General features: G+C 41.7%; 1 protein-coding gene across 2 annotated transcripts in view; it reads right to left on the bottom strand.

The window, feature by feature from the left end:
* The window catches only part of LOC136830823 (mitotic apparatus protein p62-like), a 76669-nt gene that overhangs the window by 44936 nt on the left and 12635 nt on the right, over window positions 1-19098 (bottom strand). The gene's annotated exons all lie outside the window — the stretch shown is intronic.

The following is a 19098-nucleotide window of genomic DNA, read 5'->3' as shown; positions in this document are numbered from 1 at the left end:
TATTAGAAATTAATGAATCATTTTTTACTGGAATTAATAATTTTTCATTTCACCTCATGATATCAGAGAAGCTTTACTTGTATGCATATGTGTGTGTGTTTACATCTACATGTGGCATTTCATCAATGTTGATGTCATTTAAGCTCTTTTTGTTTTTATTTTTAGTTGACTCTAAATATGATTATCACACCTCATAAAAGTACAAGAGAATATTTTATCTCTGTTGATATATTTCATCTCAACTATAATGTTTACATTCACAGTAAAATATTAATTAATAAAAATATTTATACTGCAAATTTCACCATGAAATTTGTCATAGATGTTGGCAATACACTGAGCTATTTATAACAGATCATTTCCCCTTTCCTGAACAGTAACAATCTCTCTCTTTTTTGCATTATGAATTTCATTGTCTTTTTTATTTTCTACAGTAAAAATTATGATGAAACACACAAAAATAAAAAATGAGATAATTAAAAATAAAAATGAGAGTAGAATAGCATAAAATAAAAATATAAAAAGTGAAGGAATGTGTGTTATATGTACTGGAGTTAGGGCGATACCAAATGCGTTTCTTTCTCTCTCTCTCTTTTGCAGTGATTTTCATTGCTATCACTGCATACAGTAACAAAGACAAAATGACAAATTTTCAAAGTAATTTGTATTTTACACAACATACAAACCCTGTCTTTACATATGGAATTAACTTCAGTGAGCTGGAAATCTGGCTGTTAAACTTTTGCAAGGTGGTTAAGGTAATAGCTACCGACAGTAAGGACGCAAGCACCGCCCACCAAGTTACACCAACTTGGTGGGTGGTGCATTCAATTCTATGCAGTTTTCTTTTGGCTGCCGTCTCATCTAAACGTGCATTTCTTTCTCTGACCTGTCGTTTGCTTCTTTCTCTTCTATCTTTGAATATATTTGTTTATATTATTTTTTATGCTTTGTACAGTATACTGAAACACTTCAATATGTTTTTCAATGTCTCACTACTGATATATTCATTTATTCTTGCTGCGTAGCCATATTAACTCGTTTTAGCCTGTATAAATTTTGGAGCCTTTCTCCTTATATATTTAATTTTACTTACTTTTTTGTTGCCTTTTCGTTTGTAAACAAACCCAACACCTATCTCCTTGGTGTATTCTGTTTTCTTTTATATCTTGTAACTGTAGAGAGTTGGAGGGATAGTATCCAACTCTCAACTGCCAACTGTTCTATTTTTAGACATCTCTCAGCCTCATTTTTAAGAACTTCCCTCTTTGACGTTCTTTTCCTCCTTGTTCTGAAATGCTTTTCCATGAACAAACAATGTTTTTTATTTTCGAACACAATTTCTTGGAATATTGTAATGCATTAGTCTTTGAGATGTAGATTGAGACAAAGTTGGTTTTTTGTGTTTTCAGTCATACGAGGATACTTCTTGCCTAAACCTAGCAAGTTTTCCCTCTCTCCCTCAACACGGATGCTGATGTTGAAAGATCTTCAACAGTGCATTTGGTCCCAACTTGCTCTCCAGGACCAGTGGGAGTTCCTTTCTACAGTTCCTGACTTGCATCTTACCCCGTCTTTGTGACCAGAATGTGTGTGTGTGAAAGGCTCGCTCCCTTCCCCTTTCTGAATGTCAGAGGATCTTTGCCAAGAAGCATCTGAGGAGGAAGGAAGCACCACCTTGGAAGGGGTTTTCTCCTCATTTGATGGCCGCTTCTAGTCTCCTTCTGGTTCCTTCTATGTCCAATCTTTCTCCATTTGCTTCTTCTTCCTTGGAAGATTTTACCACTTCCCATTTTTCCATAGCTTTGACTTCTGAAGTTTAGGGAGAGGGGTCAGGAGATATCTCTCTGGCTGCCCCGCTCTCTCTCTCTATCTTCTCCCTCCAGCCCAACGTGAGGGAAGAGGTAGCATCATCCTTATTCTATTTCAGGATTAGAGGTTCAGAAGATGGCTGGCATCTGGGATTCTCTAAGCCTTCCAGGAGTACTGACCTTCAGTGGCCTATTGTCCCATTTCCTGTCCTCTCACATTTCCGTGTCATCCACCTTGACAGTTGCCAGCCCTGCTGCTTTCCCCCTAGCTGTTCCAGGATCTTCGGTTTCAGTGTTGCCACATCAGCCTTTGGTGTACCCTTACCAGCGTTTTGAGTCGGGGGCTGCAGCGGCTAACCCGTTCATATTCTCATCTCGTCCACCTTGACAGTTCCCGGTTCAGCGGCTCTCCTGGCACCTCTATGTAGACCTACAGCCCCGGATCTGTTGGCAGTGTATCCCTCTCAGGGCTTTGGACCCCCTTCCACAGTAGTGGCTTCTTTTCCCACTCATTCGGCAGCGTATCCCTCACAGAGCTTTGGACCCCCTACTGCAGTGGTGACTTCTACTCCTGCTCCGTCTTCTGTTGCTCTCATGAAAGCAGTGGTTGACAGAGTCGACATCATCTTTCAAGAAGTTCAGCTGTGTTGTGAAGAAGCATCGCAGATCTCCGTCTCAGTCTTCTCCATCTTCGTATGACCACGGCCGTGGTTCCATTCCAGCTTGCGGCCATCTCACTGATGAGGATGTGTCATGTCCAGCTGCTTCTCGTCCATCAGTATTTCACTCCAAGCAGAGATTGGTGGTCAGAAAATCTACGGCAGTGTTGTCTTCCCCTGGTCCCCCTGTTCGTGTTTGTAAGAAGGATGACAAGGATCCTGTTACGAAATCCGGAAGTCCCCCTGTTCGTGTTTGTAGGAAGGATGACAAGGATCCTGTTAAGAAATCCCATGTACTGTAGTGAAGTCTTCGAAAGTTCGGCCATTTCCTTCTGGGTCTCGCAATCCTAAGACGGATGTGAGATTCAGCACATCCTTGGACGTGCTTCCAGCTAGGCCATTGTCGCCGTGTCGCTCGCACGTCCATGACATTAGTCTCCGTCATTCCAGAACTCCTCCCTGTTCACACCCTCCCAAGAGGCCCTCTGATCGTCGTTCCAGTTCCCACGACCGTGTCCGTGAAGACACGCACGTGCATGCGATTAGTTCAATTCATTCAGCCTCGCTCCTCAGCATCTTTTAGTCTCTCATGTTCTCACTCTCCTAGGAGAAATTGGGTTCATCATTCCACATTGCACTCCCTTCCCCCTCCCAGCCAGGGAAACTCCTTCCCCCAGTCACCCACCTTACTAAAAAACACTTTCTCTACTTGTTTCCTCGTGTAAACAGCCTTAATACTGCTCCCCTCCCATTGTAACCAGCCTTCCGACCCCCACCCACCTTGGAAACTTTCCCTGGCCTGCCAACCCCCTCCCCCAATCCTTTCTCAGTCTGCTTAAAGTGTAAACAGTGTTACCAACATTTCCTTAGACCAACAGTGTTGCCAACCATCATGGAACAGTTTTTTTTATCTTTAAATTTATATATTAAGGCTGGTATCCCATACGGAACGTTCATGTGGAAAAGACTGCTTCTCTATTCTCCTAATCTAAGCCATCTTTGGTGATGGTCTTCAACACTTTGGCGTTAAGGAAATAATGATACAACTCTCCAAAAACAACAATCCCCATTACTTTAAAATCGAGCTGTAAAAAACATTAAGACATTCCTCCGTAAGTGTCAGAATAGGTACATCAAAATATTCCAAACCTTCTCAAGAACTGCTGCCCTCTCAGGACTAACCTTTACTTTTATTTTATTTTCTACCTGGCACCGTAAATGAAGTCATGCCAAAAACAATATAAAAAGACTTCTTTGCTTCCATAGGACAAGCAACTTGAAAAAACTTGCATCTCTAATTGAGGAGGGATGAATTATTATTACCACTATTATTCAGATGAAACATATTCATATGGAACAAGCCTACAGGGACCACTGACTTGAAATTCAAGCTTCCAAAGAGTATGGTGCTCACTGGAAAGCAGTAACAGAAGGTAAAAGGGAAGACAGAAAGAGACAAGTTATTATTAGAAAAGAAAAAATAAATGTATATATTAATAAATAGATAAAAATGTAAAAATAAATTATAAAATACAAGGAGGATTCCTTTAGGGTAGTAACACACTGCTTCTGTACTCAAACTTCTGAGGATCCAATTGCATAACATCCTCATGGAGACTGTTCCACAGTCCAACAGTGTGAGGAATAAAGGACCTCTGAAACTGAGAAGTTCAACAGCAGGGCACATTTACTGCATATTAAGTGCTGCTGTTCTGCAAATCTGGTTGCTCTCAGCAGGTAAAGAGGATCAGGGATCAACTGTGAATGTGAAAGATCTGTTAAAATATACATAATGAAAAATTGACAAATGAGACCATCCACTGATGGTCCACGTCATACTGTTGTTGGTAGGAAATAGCAACCTACCTCCACAATCACTCTGTCTAAAAGAGATAAATCTCTGGCAGAGACAGACATCCACACTAGAGAACAGTATTCTAGTAAAGGAAGGACAAATGACCCATCAGATATAAATATGAGGTCCTATGTACAATACTTAGCTTTTGTGTTGCATTTTCTGACACTTTCATTAGATCTTTCTCAACAGTAAGATGCAAGTCAAAAGTTACACAGAGTACAGTATAGTTAAGCTTTAGGCTCATTTAGCAGAGTCCCATCCACCTGAAGGAGGACGAGGTGGAAAAATGTCGTTTTCATGATAAAATAAAGTTTTATATATACTTACCAAGTAATTACATAGATATTGGTTCCCTAACCTACGGCAGCTTAAAAATTCAAAATTCGTGCGGTGGCACTCTTATTATTAGTGTGTAGGTGACAATGCCCCGCCCACCATCCGGGACTCGAGGAAACAACCCAGAGGAGAGCTCAATTCGTTTTATGCTCTAATGTCCAAGCAAGGGGTGAGGGTGGGCTTCGATCATGCAATTACTTGGTAAGTATATATAAAACTTTTTTATCATAAAAATGTCATTTTTATATAAGTAACTTACCAAGTAATTACATAGTTGATTCCACATTGTTAGGAGGTGGGAAAGAGCACGGACATATTCTACTCCAAAGCATTAAGTATGTAATGAATTTGAAATAGAAAGGTTGCTAACATTGAATAAATGTTTGTTGTTTCCTTACCTGTTGAGAGAGCTGCTGCAGGAGGGTACTGCCTCTGGTCGGCGCCTCTCTCAACTTGTAGTGGATGTGGCAGTATAGCCAAGGGTCGCCACTACATTAGTGGGAACTCTGCAGCGGAGGAAGTACACTGTATACTGACAAAGTTTTAAAAGATGCCCTTGCCCTGGGCAAAGACCAGAAAACAAAATGAAAACACTATCACCTACACCACAGAATAAAACCAAAACCCAACCATTATCAAAAATACAGTATGAACTGGTGGGTACTCAGGTACAGTGTACCCGGAGGCTTCCCATTGACTCTTAACCTTAAGTCAAGGTGAGTGGATAGCAAAGGAACAGAGAAATTCCCTATGCTTCCTCTCCCAGCACCATGCCAGCCACGGATAAAGGTCCTAAAGTGCTACAATTTTCAAACACGGCTTCTATGTCCTTGGGGTAGTGTGAGGCGAACATGGACTTGCATCTCCAGAACATCGACTGTAGGATCGAGGAAAGAGAAAAGTTGTGTTTAAAAGCAAGGAAAGTTGCGACTGCTGTAATTTCGTGAGCCTTAAGTGATGGAAAGGCTTCTTCCTGGATCTGAGAGTGGGCTTCTAATATTAACTCTCTAAGAAAAAAGGATATGGCATTTTTGGAGAGCGGGCGAATTGGGTTTCTTACAGAGCACCAGAGGTTGCTCGAAGGCCTTCTAATCTTTTCCGTCCTCTGAAGAAAGCACCTGAGGCACATCACTGGACAGAGGAGTCTTTCTTCTTCCTAAGGTCCTAAGATATCCATAAGGTTCTTGATGGCAAAGGATCCAGGCCAGGGTTTAGAAAGGTTCTCATTCTTTGCGAGGAAACCAAGAGAAAGAGAGCAGACTGCGTCCATTTGTGCAATGCCTATTCTCTTGTCTATGACCTGCAACTCGCTAATAAGTTTGGCAGTATCGAGAGCCACTAAAACGTCTTTTTCGTGAGATTCCTGTGGGAAACGGAACGAAGAGGTTCGAATTGAGGACCTGAAAGCCACTTCAGTACAATGTCTAAGTTCCAAGAGAGTTGGAAGAACTTTCTTTTTTGGACGTATCAAAGGATTTGATCAAGTCGGTGATATTTTGATTAGAAGACAGGTACATTCCTCTGTGCTTACAAACTGAACTGAGCATCGACCTATACCCTTTGATGGTAGAGGTCGATAGCTTCCTGGTGGACTTTAGGAATATCAAAAAGTCAGCTATTTGGCTTATAGATGTCTCAGAAGACGAGAAGTTATGGCAGCTGCACCATGTCTGAAGACTGTCCATTTTGATTGGTAGAGCTTTGTAGAAGAAGCTCGTCTGCATTTCGCAATTGTCTCTGCAACCTGTCTTGAAAACCCTTTTGCTTTGACAAGGCACTTGACAGTCTGAAGCCTGTCAGGGCCAGAGCGGATAATCCTTGGTGGAATCTGAGAAAGTGGGGTTGTCTGAGCAGAGACTGTTTTTGTGGAAGAAGTCTTGGGTAGTCTACCAGGAGTCGAATCAAGTCTGGAAACCATTCCCTGTTTGGCCAAAATAGGGCTACATGGGTCATGGAGGTGTTCTGATGCGTGGACAGCTTGTTGATTACTTCCCTGATCATTCCGAAAGGAGGGAAGGTGTACACATCTAAGTCTGTCCAGTCCAAAACCATGGCATCCGTGCTCCATGCTTGAGGATCCGGGACTGGAGAGCAAAAGAAGGGAAGACGGTGGTTTCTCGATGTTGCGAAAAGATCCACTGTGGGTTTGCCCAACAGTTTCCACAGGTTGTCTCAGACTACTGAGTCTACAATCCATTTGGTAGGAAGGACCTGTTTGAGGCGGCTTAATTCATCCACAATCACATTTATTCTCCCTTGAATGAACCAGGTGACAAGAGAGACTCGGTTCTCCTTCGCCCACAGAAGGCGATTCCTCGCTGTCTTGCACAGAGAGAAGGAATGAGTGCCCCCATTTGCGAATGTAAGCAAGAGCAGTGGTGTTGTCCGCGTGTGCTACAATCTTCTTGCCGCGGACCAGATCTGAGAAGGACTGAAGGCCCAGGTGAATTGCTCTCAGCTCCTTTACGTTGATGTGAGAATTCCGTTGTACCACAGTCCATGTTCCAGAGACTTCCCAGCCGTCCAGGCAGGCGCCCCAGCCTAGGTCGGAGGCATCTGAATAAAATAGAAGGTCTGGGCACACTGGGAGAAAAGACTTCCCTTCCTGAAGTCTTTCTCTGCATGACCACCACTGGAGATCCTCTTTGATTTCTGACATAATCGGGAAAATGAAAGAGTCTGGTTGGGTTTTTCTGCACCAATTTGCTTTGAGGAAAAATTGATGGGGTCTCATGTGGAGTCTGCCTAGATTTACAAACTGCTCTACTGAAGCAAGGGTCCCCAGGAGACTCATCCACTGCACTGCTGAGGAGGAAAGACGAGCAAGGAACTGACTGACAGTCTCAAGGCAATTCTCGACTCTTTTGGGTGACAGAAAAGCCCGAAAAGTCTGAGAGTTCAGTATCATCCCTAAATAGGGAATCTCCCAAGTCGGTGTCAGAAGGGATTTCTTTCTGTTTATGAGAATGCCTAACTCCTGTGTCAGGCGAAGAGTTCTTCTCAAGTCCTCCGCGCACTTTTCCTCCTCCGATGAGCGGAGAAGCCAATTGTCTAGATATAAGTTGATGTTGATTCCCAGAAGGTGAAGCCAATTCCCCAGAGGAGCAACGACTTGTGTGGAAACTTGAGGAGCCGTTGATAAGCGAAGCATAGGGCCCTGAACTGTAGTATCCTGTCCTGAAAAACAAAGCGTAGAAATTTTCGTGAGTCTGGATGAACAGAGACGTGAAAATACGCATCCTGCATATCCAGGGTGACCATCCAGTCCCCCCGTTATACTGAGGACATGACTGAGCGAATGGTCTCCATATGAAACTTCGTCTTCAGTACGAACACATTCTAGGCACTGACATCCAGAACAGGCCTCCAGCCCCCGAGGCCTTCAGAACCATAAAAAGGCGATTGTAGAAACCTTCTGAGAGGGGATCTAGCACTTCTTCCACTGCTCCTTTGGAAAGAAGGGATTCGACTTCTTGAGAGAGGGCCAAAAACTTCGTGGAACTTTTGAGCACTGTCAAGGCGATTGGAGGTGTAACTAAAGGAGTCTTTACGAAAGGAATGGAGTAGCCCTCCTTGAGAACCTTGATTACCCAAGGGTCTGCTCCTCAGCTCTCCCATTCTTTCCAATAAAGTAGAAGTCTGGCTCCTACCTGGGCATGGAGGACTAACTTCTCACTTCTTGGGGTTGGATTTGAAGGAAGACTTCTTAATGGACTTTGTAGGAGGTCGCAAGTTTGATCTAGGTCGAGGCTGGGTCTTAGCTCTCCCTCCACAAAAGGGTTGACTCAATAGGGGAGAATGATCTTGATGCGGAAGGCACAGGCTCCTTAGGACGTCTAGCGGACTGTGCCAACAAGTCAGAGGTGGGCTTATTCTGCAAGTCCGAAAGAATCTCCTTCACTGTGTGTTGAGAAAAGAGGTGAGACTTGTCTAAGGGAGCGAAAAGTAGAGCTGACTTCTGAGTCAGCGAGACTCTTCTTAAGGACCTCCATAGAAAATAGGGAGGCGAGTTCTAAAGAGCCATCTCTAATTGCTCTGTCTGAGCATGAAAGAACTCCTAGCCAATTGGAGGCAAAATCTTCAGCTAGATCAGGACAGTCTTCAATCTTCCTCGCTAGCACCCCGATGGCCCAATCGAAGAAACTAAATATCCCAAACACCTTAAAAATATTCTTGATAAGGTGGTCCAGTTCAGCTGAGGAAATCATTATTTTGGCTGACAAAAAGGCCGTTCTACAAGATGAATCCACCAGACCAGAGAAGTCCCCTTGGGAGGAGGCAGGAACTCCCAAGGAAGGAGCTTCCCCAGTAGCATAGTAGGAGTACCTCATCTTCAACAATTTGCTGGGCAGAAAAGCAAAAGTTGCTTTGCCCTGTTCTCTCTTAGCAGCTTTCTTCAAGGAGGAGGAAAGAACTAACCTGGGTAACCTGGTAACTTCTGACAAATGCTTTTTTATGAGAAAGGTAAAAGCTGGAGAAGTAGATGAAGCAGGAACGAAGAAATCAGGGAAATTATCCAGGAGAAAACGCAGAAGAGACGAGTAAGAAGAGGGAACTGTATCCTGAACAATCTCTTCCTCCTCCAAAGAGATAGGAGACAATGATTTATTCTTGGACTCTGGAGCAGAAGATTTCTTCAAAAAACCCATAAGCTCGGTCAACTGGCGCTTGAGTGGGGCTAAAGAATCTTCCTGGACCGATGAGGAAGATGGAATAACAGAAGAAGGTGCATGGGCTCCAGAAGCAGAAGCTGGAAGTTCGGCTGTTGGCGTCAGAAGTTTGGGAGTTGGCGCCGGGCACTGGGCGCTCATCAGCAGTATTCTGGAACGAGGTGGTGGGCACTGGGCACTCATCAGCGGAAGTCTGGCGCGAGTCATTGGGCGCTTAGAACGCTTATAGCGCTCAGGACTGTGTCTGAAGAAATGACAACGATGAGCAGAAGAATCAGGCTGGACTTGAAAACTGCAGGAAGGTTGTGGGCTAGTCTCCCTGTACCTCTTGACAGCCAGGGGAGAAGAGTCACTAGGATCCACATGTCTCTTGAGTGGGGGCAAAGAAGTAGAGTAGTGATATGGCTTCTTGTGCGGAATGGAAGATTCCGAATCTGAAGAAAGTTGATGCACAGGAACGCCTTTCCAATGGCGTTTAGTCGAAGCCTGGGAGCACACAACAGGCTCGACAGAGGGGACGACTGCCATGGGCAAACCCCTCCAGCCTCCCTTGGACCTCCGGTATGTCTTATCACCGGTGCGGGGGAGTGGAATGGTGACCTTCGCCTAGGAGCACTGGTGGGATGGACAGCCACCTCCTCAATATTCACAGCACTATCACTTCTCACTGCACTGTCAATACTTACATTTTTCTCCACTAGAGATTTAATAGCTGATCCCATTTCCATAATAGTACTAAATAATACACTAAATTTCTGATCGAACCTAAATTTGAGGCTGGCAATGGCACCAAGAGTGGAATCATGGAAACCTAGAACAGGAGTAGATGGTAAAGTAGGAGGATTTAGGATAAGAGGAGGAGGAATTGTAGTTGTAGTTTTGTCATCCCCTACATTTTCCAATGAAATGGAATCGGCATTGGCCCTACTTTCAGCCCTAATGGCTGCTTTCCTCTTCTTATCTCTTTCTAATTTCTCTAGATGAGATTTCAAGTTTTTCCATTTCTTATCCTTCCAATCCTGACACTCTATGCAAGTATTATCCTCACTACATTCCTGGCCCCTACATTTAGTGCATTTTGTATGAGAATCGTATGAAAGCTTAGCCTAGTTCTACAACCCTCAGAATAAAGCGAATACTAGATGAACTGGAATCCGACATCTTTAACTAAATACCCTAAAGTTAACTTGAACAACAATTCAACAATGGTAGGAAGCCACAAAGCACCAAATTCTGAATACTTCATCAAATTCGTGCAAAGAAAAAGCCGAAAAGCGAAGAAGGAGCTGCATGAAAACTTCCGATGTTAGCCAGAAGCCGGCAGAAAACTAACTGAGCCCTCCGCCGGGTTGTCTCCTCGAGGCCGGATGGTGGGCGGGACATTGTCACCTACACACTAACAATAACAGCGCCACTGCACGAAATTTGAATTTTTAAGCTGCCGTAGGTTAGGGAACCAATGGCTATTTAATTACTTGGTAAGTTACTTATATAAAATCTAATATCTTATGTATGTCATACCAACAGCTGTAAGCAGCTTCAAGCAATACACTTTCAAGCTTGCCTCAAAAGGTACCTTAACCCATAAAAGCCTATTGGACGTATCATACGTCGACTAAAATTGTCTGTTGGGTGCCGAGTGGACGTACCGTACGTCGACTACAAAAAATTTCAACCTTCGGTCAACTTTGACTTTCGACCGAAATGGTCGAAAAACGCAATTGTAAGCTAAAACTCTTACATTCTAGTAATATTCAATCATGTACCTTCATTTTGCAAGAAATTGGAAGTCTCTAGCACAATATTTCGATTTATGGTGAATTTTTAAAAAAACTTTTTTCTTACGCCCACGCTGTAACTTTCGGCCGAAAATTTCAGAAATTCTTTCGTCATTTTGTCGTAATTTTTGCACTGTTCTATATTTGCCATTACATAAAGTTTTATATATGAAAATGTGCGCAATTTCATGTACAATACAACAGAAAATAACTCATGGTTGTAGCTTTTATCAGTTTTGAAATATTTTCATATAAATCACAATAACTGCCAAAATTTCAACCTTCGGTCAACTTTTGACTTTCGGCCTAAATGGTCAAAAACACAATTGTAAGCTAAAACTCTTACATTCCAGTAATATTCAATCATTTACCTTCATTTTGCAACCAATTGGAAGTCTCTAGCACAATATTTCGATTTATGGTGAATTTTTAAAAAAACTTTTTTCCTTACGTCCGCCCAGAAATTCTTTTGTCACGTTGTCGTAATGTTTGCACTGTTTTATATTAGTCGTTACATAAAGTTTTATATATGGAAATGTGCGCAATTTCATGTAGAATACAACAGAAAATAACTCATGGTTGTAGCTTTTATCAGTTTTGAAATATTTTCATATAAATCACGATAACTGCCAAAATTTCAAGCTTCGGTCAACTTTAACTCGACCAAATGGTAAAAATGCAATTATAAGCTAAAACTCTTACATTCTAGTAATATTCAATCATGTACCTTCATTTTGCAACAAACTGGAAGTCTCTAGCACAATATTTCGATTTATGGTGAATTTCTGAGGAAAAAAAAAAAAAAAAAAATTTTTTCCTTACGCTCTGCGCGTGAAACTCGCCAAACATCTCGGAAATTCTTTAGTCATGTTGTCGTAATGTTTGCATCGTTTACATTAGTCGTTACATAAACTTTTATATATGAAAATGTGCGCAATTTCATGTAGAATACAACAGAAAATAGCTCATGGTTGTAGCTTTTATCAGTTTTGAAAAATTTTCACATAAATCACGATAACTGCCAAAATTTCAACCTTGATCGACTTTGACTCGACCGAAATGGTAAAAAACGCAATTGTAAGCTAAAACTCTTACATTCTAGTAATATTCAATCATTTATCTTCATTTTGCAATAAATTGGAAGTCTCTAGCACAATATTTCGATTTATGGTGAATTTTTTAAAAAAACATTTTCCTTACATCTGCGCGGTAACTCAGCCAAACATCTCAGAAATTCTTTCGTCTCGTTGTCATAATATTTGCAACCCTTTAAATTAGTCGTTACATAAAGTTTTATATATGAAAATGTGCGCAATTTCATGTACAATACAACAATAAATAACTCATGGTTGTAGCTTTTATCAGTTTTGAAATATTTCCATATAAATCACGATAAGTGCCAAAATTTCAACCTTCGGTCAACTTTAACTTGACCGAAATGGCCGAAAACTGCAATTGTAAGCTAAAACACTTACAGTCTAGTAATATTCAATCAATTAGCTTCAATTTTCAATAAACGGGAAGTCTCTAGCACAATATTTCGATTTATGGTGAATTTTTGAAAAAAACATTTTTTTTACGTCCGCGTGTTACGAATTCATGCATCATTTTGTGATAATATTTTCTCTGTGTTGCTTTGATCGTTTTAAAATTTGTTATATACCAAAATCATCGCAATTTAGTGTACAATACAACTAAAAAAATTAACTCATTAGCTTTAACCGTTTTGCTTACAGCGATTTGTATACAATTATATACAAGTTTTTTTTGCTGTCATATATTCCAATATTTATATATGATAATGATATTTTTTCATTTCTGATGGTTGCATACTAAACTTAAGGCAATGACAAAAAAAATGAGCCAAAAATGAACTCTTAATCTTAAAAACTAAGCGTGCTGTGATTTTTGAAAAAACTTTTTTCCGCTTCGGCGCTAACTCACCGAACGCCGCTGGCATACGGGAGACGTTTTTGTAAATAGGGCTTCGGCGTTAAAGGGTTAAGAGAATTAGATAGCTTTATTATTATTAAAATCGTTTAACCAGACCACTGAGCTGACTATCAGCTCTCATAGGGCTGGCCCAAAGGATTTGGATGAAATGCTAAGTCTAGGGACCAAATAGGGCATTCAGTATGGTGATGACTGAATGAAAATGAAATAAAAAATGCACAAAGGCATATGCTCTCATACTGAAACACACACACACAATAAATACATTTATTACGTTTTCATATATACTCCCTAAAAAGGTATAAAATTCAGAATAAGTCAAGTAACATTAAAATTTTGTCATTTTAAAATTCATTAGACGCTCTAAGGGTTTTCGTATTTTTATTATTTACTTATCTTTATATTTTATTAATTAAATCAGTTTCTCATGAACATTAAAATTGGAATTACTGAAAATGTAGAAGGTTCTGACAAAATTTCCTTCATTGATTTACTTCCAAATTTTGAAAATCATTGAAGGTTATATTCTGGACATTCACACAATACATACTTGACTGTTATCAACACTTTGCACTCTGGGCATTCAGGAGGAGGGCCACATGAATTGTTCTTTAAGTGTCCATGTGTCAAACAAGTATGGCCTATTCGAAGACGCGTCAGAATTACTTGTGTGTCTTTCTCTGATATGATGAACTCCATTTTCCAACATTGGCTTTTATCTGTTTTAATTTGTTTTCAGGTTCTTCACTCCATATATTTTGCCATTTACTTACAATGATTGTTTTTATATATCTTATATATGGTCACTAATTGGGACTTTTACATTTGCTCTTGTCATGTGGACTACTCCTTTAGCTGCTTTATCAGCCTCTTCATTTCCTTTAAGCCCTACAAGAGTAGGGATTCAACATAATTCAATATTTTTTCCATTATTACACAATTTATAGAGTGAAAACTAAATTTGTTGTACAATATTTTTGGATTGTAACTTTGAACGGCTTCTTTAGCCTCTATAAATCACAAAGTTATTAAATGAGGCTTCTTTAACTATTTTTATGGCTGATGTTATTGCACATAACTCAGCTGTAAATAATGAGGCATTATCAAGTAGAGAGAACTGATAAGTTTTGTTTTGAGATACTACAGCATATCCCACTCTGTGACTTAGATCCATCGGTGTATATTGCATGATGTGGACCTTTTCGGATTTTATGATCTACTGCATGTTGTCTATGGTGTTCTGGGGTAACTGAATAACTTTTTGATAAATATTGTAAGTGTGTACAAAATCTCATTTTATTCACTGTCCAAGAAGAAGGTAATTTCAATATTAAAGGTAACTGTATATTTATATTCATCGTCTCAAACAATCTTCTAGCTGTAACTGGGTAAGGAGGTGGATGACTGTTTATAAATATACCTCTTAATCCAAATAATTTTTGGTTGGAATATTTCTGAATTCTCTGAGCACTCTTCATTGTTACTAGCTCGAGAGAGAGAGAGAGAGAGAGAGAGAGAGAGAGAGAGAGAGAGAGAGAGAGAGAGAGAGAGAGAGAGAGAGAGAGAGAGAGAGAGAGAGAGAGATTCACCACATTCAACCTGTAAAGATGAGGGTGGTGATGGTCTACAGGCTCCTGAACATATTCTAAGATGTTCATTGTGAACTAGGTCTAACGCTTTCAGTGTTGCGTCTGATGCTGAGCCTTATATTTCACTTCCATAATCAATGTTGCTTTATACAGTACAGTACAGTAAGGTATGTATATCGGCTCACCAAGTAGTGTTCGATAGTTTTCTTATTAGATTTAATGCTTTTTAACATTTTGATTTCACATATGTTATGTGGCCTTTCCAGTTTAAATGAGTATCAAACACTAATCCTAAAAATTTTCCTGTTTGGCCAATTGGAATATTATGGTTTCTGATTTTTAAATCTATTTCTTCACCTTTTTCCCACTTTTTATTTTTATAAAACATGATTGCTTGAGTTTTATCTTTGGAAAATTTTAAGCCTACAGATGAGGCCCATTCATCTATTTTCTTCATGCTTTCATTAATGATCCGTTCTGCATGTTTTATTTGAGATGCTGAATAATACATGGCAAAATCATCCTATACAGAATACTTTTAATTCCAATAGGTCGATTATTACTGATTTAATTCCTTGTGGAATGCCATTTTCAAGTGGAAATGTTCTAGACAGAACATCATCAACTCTCACCTGAAAACTGCGATCTGTCAAAAAGTTTAGGATAAACTTAGGTAAATGGCTCAGTTAGTCTGCCAGAATGTTTAGTTTCCCTTGAATAAATAGTGACCAGCGTCACTTGATTTTGGTCTGCCCACAGGAGAAGATCTTTTGCTGCCTGGCAGAGAGAAAAGAAATGAGTGCCTCCTTGCTTTCGAATGTATGTCACCACGGTGGTATTGTCCGCACGGACTACCACACTCTTGTTGTAGGTCATGTCCAGAAGTACTGAAGACCTAGATGAATTGCCTTTAACTCTCTGACACTGATGTGAAGGTTCCGCTCTTCTGGGACTACGTCCCGGAAACTTCCTGACTCCCCAGGAGGGCTCCCCAACCTAGATCTGAGGCATCTGAGTAAAAGTCTAGTTTGGGGCTCAAAGGATAAAGAGACTTTCCAGTTGGGTTTTCCTGTCCCAGTTGGCTTGAGGTAGAATTGGAGGACTCTCATATGGAGTCTGCCCAGTTTGACGAACGTCTCGTTGGGTGCCAGTGTCCCCAGTAGGCTCATCCACTGATGGGCCAAGCAAGGCGAGAAGGCTAAAAATACCGTGGATCATCTGAAGGCAGTTGGCGATTCTCTTGGGAGATGGAAAAGCCCAAAAAGTCCAAGAACTGAGAATCATCCCAAAATAGGGAATCTCTTGCATTGGAGCCAACTGGGACTTCTGAAGGTTTATGAGTATGCCTAGTTCCTGAGTAAGGCGAAGAATTGTCTGCAAGTCCTTCATGCATTTCTCCTCCGAAGGGGATCAAAGAAGCCAGTCATCCAGGTAAAGGCTGATGTTTATGCCAATTAAATGAAGCATTTTGCAAGAGGGGTGAGGACTCAAGTAAATACCTGAGGTGCCATAGAGAGGCTGAAGAAAAGAGCCCTAAACTGAATGACTTTGCCCTGGAAGATGAACCTGGAATACTTCCTGGAGTCTGGATGGATGAGGATATGAAAGTATGCATCCTGCATAGCCAATGTTATCATCCAATTACCCTGGTGAATGGATGACATGACTGACTGATTCATCTCAATCCTGACCTTCCTCTTACGAAGAGATTGAGGGCGCTTATATTGAGGACTGGTCTCCAACCCCCTTATGATCTGGGGACTACAAACAGATGGTTGTTAAATCCCTCTGTGCTCATGTACTCGACTTCTTCTATGGCTCTCTTTAGAAGGAGGGAGGATGCCTCCTCCAAAAGGGCCAAATGCTTCTTGAGTAGGCTGTCACTGCAATGGGAGAAGTGACTAAAGGAGGGCTCTCCATGAAGGGGAGTAGGCCGTCACTGCAATGGGAGAAGTGACTAAAGGAGGGCTCTCCATGAAGGGGGAGTAGCCCTCCTTCAGAACCTTGACAATCCACTGTTCTGCACCTCTGAGACTTCACTTCTTCCAAAAATGGAGAAGCCTGGCTCCTTCTGGTGCACGAAGGACTTCTTCATTTCTCAGGCAAAGCCTTGGAAGAGCTCCTCTTGATAACACTGGCTGTGAATGGGACACTGGAACAGGATCTGGGTTGTGACTTGAATTTGCTTCCACGATAGGGATGCTGCTGGAGAGGAGAGACCATTTTAGACACTAAAGACGAAGAATCCTTGGGGCACTTGGAGAACTGAGCTGGAGATCCTGAGTGGACTTCTTCTGTAGGTCTGAAGCAATTTCCCTCACTACTGTCTGAGGGAAGAGGTGAAGAGGATCAAAAAGTGAAAATAAGAGAGCTGACTTCTGGGACTGTGTGACTCCTTTGGTGATAAAGGAGCACCAAAGTTCTCTCTTCTTCAGAACCCCAAAAGAGAAAAGGACCACAAGTTCAGAAGAGCCACCCTGATGGCCTTGTCTGCACACAATAGAACTCCTAACCAATCCGAAGCGAAGCTTTCATCCAAGTCCTTGTAGTCTTCGATTTTCTTGGCAAGGGCTCCAACCGTCCAGTCTAGGAAACTGAAGACCTCAAACACCTTGAAGAGGTTCTTGACAAAGGGGTCAAGCTCTGTTGACGAAAACATTTATTTTTGCCAACACAGACCGAGCGACGGGAAGAGTCAACAAGGCTAGAGAAGTCCCCTTGGAAGGAGGCAGCGACTCCCAAAGAAGGAGCTTCCATGGTGGCGTATGAAAGGTATCCCCTACGAATTAAGTGAGAGGGAGGAAGGGCAAAAGACACTGTACCTTGCTCCCTCGTCAGAAAGCCAGTCTCCGATTTCTTTGAGTGCCTTCTTAGATGATGAGGAAAGAACCATCTTGGGGAGCCTAGAGCTACCATCTGGGAGGCTCCTCATCGGGAAGGTTGGTGCAGATGAGACCAGGGCAGCTGGAGTAAAAAATAAAGGAAAGCTTACCAACAGGTAACGAAGAGCTGCATACGCTGAAGGAGGAGCAGGCTCTCGGTCAAGCTCCTCTTTTTCTTCAAAAGAGACCGGAAACAAGGACAAATCACGAGCAGTCTTGGAAGCAGGAGCTTTCTTAAGTTCATAGTTTCATATATGAAGGCTCACCTTGATCCAAAGCAGGCGCTTGACGCTCAGGAGCTGTAGTCAGGTGCTGGAGAGTTAGCGCCGGGCACTTGGGAGCTGGTGTTGGGCGCTTAGATGAGGACGATGAGCATCTAAGATGGTCCTTTGGGCACTTGGAAGCCAAGTAAGGGCACTCAACAAATGGATGTTCAGGAGATAAAGTGTCTGTCAAAACTTGGGTGCGTGCAACAGGCTTGACTGAGGGGGCAACTACCAGTGGGCAAACCCCACCGGCCTCCCTTGGACTTAGGGTATGTCTTCTCCCAGGTTCAGGGGAGCGGGACAGGGACCTTCGTCTAGGAGAACCAGCGGGACAAGTAGCCACCTCCTCCACTTGCACAACACTGTCACTTGTCACTTTCTCTTGAAACACTTTGTCCATTAGGACCCTCAGGGATGCCCTTAACTCAGACATACTGTAGTATGCACTATCAGGTTTATTTTCTTAGTGGCAAAGGCATTGGGGTCAGAAGCATGGGAGCCAGGCATGGGAGTAGGTGGACTGATAGTAGGAGGGATGGGAACAGTAGAAATGGTGGGAACAGGGGAAGAAGGAACAGCAGGACTAAGATCTGACCTAGGTTCAGGAGTAGAATCTAGGCTAACAAAAGCTCTACACTCGGCCCCAAAGGCTGCCTTTCTCTTCCTATCCCTTTCAAGCTTATTAAGATGAGATTCAAGAACCTTCCACATTTTCTCATCCCAATCCCTACACTCATCACAAGTATTCTCCTTAGAACATACCTGCAAATAGTATGCAAATCATAAGATCATTGAATAAGTCTAGTTTTACAACCTTCACTACAATACCGAAAACTAGACGCACTCGAATCAGACATAATCCAAAGCAAAAAGCTAGAATGTTGACTGAAAGCTAATAAAAGCTTGAAGGCTACACAAAAAAGTGACAATACTTTGCCAAATTCTAGTAAACAACCAAAAAACCAATGAAAAAGCTGCAGCAAACCCCCGATGTTAACTCGAGAGCTGGCAGAAAAAGAATGAGGTTATCTGCTAAGTTGTTCCCCACACTCCTGTTAGTGGGCGGGGCTTGTTACCTACACTAAACAGTTGAAGTTCTACAGCAATTTTTTATATAAAAGGCTGCCAAGCTAGTTAGAAACCACAGCTATGTAATTACTTGGTAAGTTACTTTTATGAAATAAGTTTTTCAGCAACTCTGGAGAGCACAGGGAGAATAGAAATTGGCCTGCAGTCTGCAGATAGGCCACTCTTTGGAACAAGCACTGTGTTACTAACCTTGTGCTCATCCACAAA

This window comes from Macrobrachium rosenbergii, chromosome 47 (genome assembly GCF_040412425.1).
Source record: "Macrobrachium rosenbergii isolate ZJJX-2024 chromosome 47, ASM4041242v1, whole genome shotgun sequence".
NCBI classification, from domain to species: Eukaryota; Metazoa; Arthropoda; class Malacostraca; order Decapoda; family Palaemonidae; genus Macrobrachium; species Macrobrachium rosenbergii.
Note: the sequence above shows the minus strand (reverse complement) of the source record. Positions and strands in the feature narration are given on the sequence as shown.